At 33.2% G+C, this 6,833-nt stretch overlaps 1 pseudogene; it reads right to left on the reverse strand.

The window, feature by feature from the left end:
• Window positions 1–3,921: 3,921 nt before the first annotated feature.
• Window positions 3,922–6,040, reverse strand: LOC120145065 (annotated as a pseudogene).
• Window positions 6,041–6,833: the final 793 nt, after the last annotated feature.

The raw sequence follows: 6,833 nt of genomic DNA on the forward strand, positions 1-6,833 counted from the left end.
CAAAAACAAAGTTTTTTACGGCGGAGTATTAAAACGAAACAAAAACTAAACTTTAAGTATGATTTTGAGAAAACTAAAAGTTTAGGTATTAAACGCGTAATTTACCCTAACTTTTTTATAAAGGGAAGTTGAAAGTAAATTTTTTTAATCCAATCAAATATACTTATTATAGTTCTCATATATACATGGATAGATTTAAGCGAGGTGAATGAGCTATCATTCTCCTAAAATCGTAAATATTTATATTTTAAATTTTTTATAATGTTTTTATTTTTAAAATGTTAAATTTATCTCTTAACATAAATAAATATATATATATATATATATATATATATATATATTTAAAGTTAAAGGGTACACGAAGTCTTTGTACTTAAAAAATCAACGTGACCCTCGTATTATTTCTCTCTCTCAATGTGACCCTCTAACTCAAAAAAGAACATAATGTAATCCTTTGAACAATGTTTTTCGTCATTGACCAATTTAATGTAAGTCCTTCGCTATTAGGATGTTCTAAGTCAACCATAAATTTTGCAAAAACTATCTCCATGATTCTTTTCATTCCCCTTCAACAACTGGCTACAACCGAAAACTAACCATTTTCGTCTATTAACAGTCACAAGTAATATTCTCTTCGTAACAGATTTGAGAAAACATCAACGTCAATAGAAATTAACGGAGCCGTTGATCAATGACTAAAAACATTAATTAAAAGATCATATGTTGGTTTTTTACATTACAAGATTTCATTAAAAAATATTTTTAAAGTACAGAGACTTCACGTACCTTTTTACCTTTATTTAAAGATCATTACTATAACGTTCCTCTATTGAATCAAGTAACTGAAAGTGGGTGCGAGTAGAATTGCCAATGGATTGATGATTCCGGGCCCCAAAGTTGGGCTGAAATTTTCCCCACATCCAATCCTTTATACTCTCGGGGGATTAGGGTTCTAATCATGGCTTATTCAAAGACAAATTCATAAGAAAAATAAAAAGTAAATTAAGTACTCAAAACCCAACTAACCCGAACCACGTGTGAGGACTAAATTGGCTAATCAGAAAACCTAACCAGCCATATATCTACGCATGCATCATTCTTTTCTTTACTTCGGTGGTCAACATCCCTATCTCTCCCCTTTTCAGTATTACATAAGAATTTTACATTCAGTGGGAGTTTCATCTGAGTGCCATAGGTGCCACGTTTACATTACGTATAATTATGCAAAGGAGATTCTTTGCGGCATTTCACAAACAACGAGTGCCAACTCATTACTTTGTTTAGGTTTAACACTTGGTTTTAGTTATCCCATTCAAAATATTATTATTTATATCTCCTACTTACCCCAAAAGACCATGAATTAAGAAAAAGGCATTCTAGTCTCTAGAGACTTGTTTTTCCCTTGTCATTATTACTACTTTTGACACATACCCTAAACTTTATGGTCAAAGGTAATGATGATCCTTTTATATATATATATATATATATTATATATATATATATATATATATATATATATATATATATACACATATATGTTAATTTGGTTATTTTGAATTATCTTTCTAGTTCAGTCGGTAGAACACAAGGTTTTTAATTTGGAGTCGTGGGATCGAGTCTCATGGTTGGCAATTCATAATTTGGAGGTCTCCCACGGAAGTTACTCTCAACCTGGTGTTAGGAGCAACTTACTATCCTACCTCCCCTTACCCCATTACATATAGAAAAAAGGGTAAGCTAATTTATTTAATTTGGTTATTTTCGAGTTGATTAGTTTATTTTAATAGATTATCATAGTTATATATATATTGTTTTATTAATTATTTAACATCAAATGTTTGATATCTCTGATATTTTTTTGTTTAAACCTAAGATCTCAAAAAACAATCAAAATGTATTAAATTAAGTTAAGCAGAGGGCTCAAATGAAATTTTACACTAGACAAAGGGACCACAATTCAAACGATTCATCTCTCATAAATGAAACCCAAAAATCATTTCTTTTATTAAGCTAGATTCAAAAATAGTATCTGATTTGATATTCTTAACTTTTTGATATGAATGTTTAATTACACTGATATTCGATATATAACCTAAATAATAACGATTCTTTTAACTACTAAGATAAATTAATTCGTGCAACCCAAAAATCATTTTCTATTCACAAAAGGAAAAAAGAATTTATCCGGGGGACTGAAAAATAATAATAAACTGCAAGGCAACATGTCGGCATGTGTAAAGTGGTGATATGATTAAACCAATAAGTTATGCAAAAGATTTGATGGATTATTATACATGTAGCCAAAAGCAAGAGCTGAAATGATGTTCAACATTACATTGCTTGATTCCCAAACCCTAATTCTTACAGTCCTCAAACTTGTCATGTCTTTTTAGCTTTAGCTTTTGCTTTTGCCCTTTGTTTAAAGCCGTCCTTATCTAATCTCTTCTCCTTCTCCATGATTGTCTTGGAATAATTACACAAAAAGGGCCTTGGAATTTGCATTACGACGCCAATTATATCCAATATCCCTTTGAGCCCACGCTAGGAAAGGTGCCAAAAGAATGAATTGGGGATGCAAGAAAAGAAATTACAAAGTGACAAAGGGGTTTTTTTTGCATAATGGGACAGAGGTTAAAGCTCTTTTGATAAAATGCAAGCCGATATTAGGTTTGATAATTGATGAGAGAGAAGATTCTTAGCTGATTCATGAACTCTAAACCATTCAATTATTAGCATTCAAACACAGGGACATAATCATATTAATAATTAAAATATTCGTAAATAGTTTCTAGGGATAAGTACACAAATGGTTCCTCGACTATAGGGTATTGCTTTATTAAGTCTCCCGACTATCGAAGTTACGAAATGGTCCTTTGACTATAGAGTGTTGCTTTGTCGAGTCCCTGGACTATTAAAAGTTACAAAGTAGTCGTCCGACTATTCATTATGTCAACCCGTCCTATTTTGTTAAAAAAATTGGTGGTATTCTGAAATAAACGTTAACCTATTGGATGCGATATGACAAATCCGATCCTAGAATCTCAAACGATTATCATATCTCATCATCTATTAACGTTCAACTTAGACAACCACCAATTTTTTAACAGAAATGACGAGTTTGAAACATAATGAATACTCAAGTAACCATTTTGTAACTTTTAATAGTTGAGGGACTTAATATTCTATAATCGGAAGACTTTTGTAACTTTTAATAGTCAAAGGACTTAATAAGTAGTACACTATACCCTAATTTTTATGCTTTACCCAATATAAAGATTAAAACTGAATGTATAAGGATAATACCTAACATCCTCTAACACTCTACCAAAGCTTTCATTGACATATAATAATTATCAAATTTTAGTACTTATACTCAATTATAAACCTTTCATAATAATATCGAATATTGTCAGTTTTGTTGAAGGATGTACGTATTTATAAAAATTTATTGATCGATCAATTTAAATCAATATTATAAAGGTTTTTTATGAAAATAATCTAAAAGTATCTTGAAATCGGTATCGAAAACATTATTCTAATTATTACAAAACTATATAAAGTAAAACAAATTATACGTAAATAATCTAAAAGTATGGGTGAAGAATTCAAGCTTTGCCAACCATATGCTATAAAGTAAGCAGAAGTTGTAATTACAGCCGACATATCCACCTATTACATCACTAGAAAGAACACTTTCTTTTCTTCCACGAAAAGTGTTCACTAATTATACACTCAGAAACAGGTTTTCGCCATGGATGAAAATCTCAACTGGTCGCAGTTCTTAGGGTTTTTTTTCCACCTTAAACCGCAACTCTCTCTTCACTTTGATCAAAGGCACCTGTTTCCGTACCATCAAATGTAAAGAAAAATCGAAAATTACAGCTAAAGGGCCATTAAGAAGCAAAAGGATTCATCAGATTAAAGGGTTTTTGCTTGTATCCTTGGCGGCGTGTTTGTTTATTTACCACCTGCAAATTTTCAGGTAGAAAATGAGAAACAAAGGGTGAGAATATTTGAAGAAGGTGAAGGTGAAAGTGAAAGTGAAGTTGTATTTTACCTTTGCCTTTCTCACAGAGCGTCGATAAAAATGACACAAAGAGAATGAGCAGAGCAACTCCGGCGATGAGTCCGATTAGAATTGCCAGCGTCTTCTCGATCTCATCGTCATCGTCGTTCGTATCTACAGTGTATAACTGATTTATTAGTATGATCCAGGTCCCATGGGTGAAATATACTAGTAATAGAGGGCAAAATGACTAGTTTTGTAAATGTTCGTATCTAAAATTTAATTCGACTTTTAGAGTAAAAATTTGTATTCTACCCGATTCAAATCGACAAAAATATAAATATAAAATTATTTTTATTAAATAAAATAGGGTTCTAATAAAAAATATAGAGAAAGTGATATCCTTATGATTATTCTTAAATATATAGAGAATAATTATATTATTTTTTAGGGTGGATCTGATCGGATGTTTTTACCTTAAATTTAATCCCAACTTGATTTCCTCCTTCAAAAATTTCGACTCAATTCGAATTTAATTTTTTATCTTAATATACTCGACCCTAAAATCAAATAGAACATGAATCATATACTCATCCCTAATCTCACACATAAATGTGAATTGAAAAACCAAAACGTAAGAATGACGATATTTTTAATTACTTGGACTCACCAAATAAATAATCATGAAAAGTTTTATAGTGTAAGTTTCATGCAAAATTATACTAATTTTAGGGCAAATTATGCATTTATAACTTAAACTATTAGTTTTGGTCTGTTTTAGTATACACAACTTTTAATTTTTCAAAATCATACCTAACGTTTAGTTTTCATTTCATTTTAATACCATCGTAAAAAATTTAATGCGCTAGTACCTAAACTACCAGTTTTAGTCCGTTTTAGTACCGAAACTTTCAATTTTTTCAAAACTTTACGTTAAATTTTGAATGAGATACTAAAATGAAACAAAAACTAAAGTTTTCATCGGAGTACTAAAATGAAATAAACACTCAAGTATGATTTTTAAAAAAAATTAAAAGTTTAAGTATTAAAACGGATGAAAACTGATAGTTTAGATATTAAACACGTAATTTAATCTAATTTTTTTAGAATAAAAATTGTTTTAACATTATTGTTATAGTATATTTTAGAGGTCGAGGTTTGAGGGAGCCCTTTACCATTTTGGCTATGGGAGGGGTTTCCACCTTCCGAGAACCGCACGTAGCACTTGGCTAAGTACATGTCACCCCATTTGGCCGCCGGACACTCGGTTTTCAGCTGTCCGGTCGCCTCCGATAAGCAATCTTGGCACTCGCTCGGACTCAAATCCCCAACGCACTGAGCCACACCCTGTAAATCCCCTGACCCGGAAACTCGGAATGGCTTGTACGTCCCATCACTCGATCCCAAGTAACCCAACATCGCATCACGACGAGTCGACTCGTCCGAGTAAGACGAACCCAACGGCCCACATTTTTTCACCACCACAGTCTTGTCCTCCACACCCAGGAAACTCGTATTATCATACTTAACGAAACAACCCTCGAGTTGCAACGCCCCACCCGTCGAGTCAAGGCAAAGAGTACCCAATCGACTCACGGCTCTCGCCACGCACCGGCCACAGTCACCGCCGTCGAGGTTGCCCCGGCACTGGAACAGGCCGTAGACAGTGTCCTGAGAGGCCGTGTCCGGTACCGTAAAATTACTATAAGAGGTGTACATGGCGGCGTTAACCAGGAAGTGAGTACCGAATTCACGTTGGACTCATAAGGCGAGCCCGACGTGTACTTAAGCTGCGAACAGCCCCCGAACACGAAGGAATCGGTGGCTGTATACGACAGCCTGACGAAGAAAAACGATATAAAAAGAACAACAAAAAGAATCACCGACGTTTCTTCCGTCGCTAAAGCCATTGGGGAGTAAAAGAAGTGTTTGAAAGAGAGAATTTAGAAAGGAGAGTGAGGGATGGCTTAGAGGAGAGGATTTCAGAGTATTAAAAAACAATTGGACGACACTGTTTTGGTGTGTTTGAGAACAGAGAGGATTGTTGCTTTGAGGGGAATTTACGTAAGGAGGACACTAGCTTCATATTTCACATGAGTTTCCATTTTTGATTTCTTTTTCATATATTGTTATTATAATGATTATTAAATCATTTTCACCTACTGCTTTAACTAATCTAAGAATTTAGACCATTTTTTAATCACTACAAAAGATAAAGGGGCTTTGGTATCATATTATAAAGTTTACAATAAATGACATAACAAGGATAAAACCATGGGGGTGAAATTGCTTAATGTTAAAAGTGATAGGGACCTAAGGAGCCATAAGAGGCATGGCTTAATTTGACTAGCTTCAAAACATCTAGGTACTTAAAAATAATTAGGGTAAAGTACACCAATGGTCATTTTCTTCGTGTTCATTCAGAATCGACTTCGTATCGGTATCGCGGCCTTTTCTAAATGTTTACCTTTACCTCGGAAGATCAGAAGAGAGTTCGGAGGAGACTTTGGTTTTATTGAGTTGTCGATAATCGATCTTAAGATTCTTAACCGTTATGAATCGAGACATGTCATTAGCAGTTGGAAGTTTGGAATTGTGAAAAGATTTCAACGACAAACACGCTGTTCAACGCCTCCTGTTCTCAACCAATAACATTCAACCACGTATACACGCCCCCTACTTTTTTGTTTCCCCGTCTCAATTGGTGATTGGTCCAGCACTCCATTTTTTTATTAAATCTTTTTGTTAAGTATTTATATTAAATAGGTTACTTGAACTATCAATTAATACTTAAATTTTTTAATTTTTTTAAAATCATACCTTTTGT

Source organism: Hibiscus syriacus, unplaced genomic scaffold, assembly GCF_006381635.1.
Source record: "Hibiscus syriacus cultivar Baekdansim isolate YM2019G1 unplaced genomic scaffold, ASM638163v2 tig00110893_pilon, whole genome shotgun sequence".
In the NCBI taxonomy this organism is placed as follows: Eukaryota; Viridiplantae; Streptophyta; class Magnoliopsida; order Malvales; family Malvaceae; genus Hibiscus; species Hibiscus syriacus.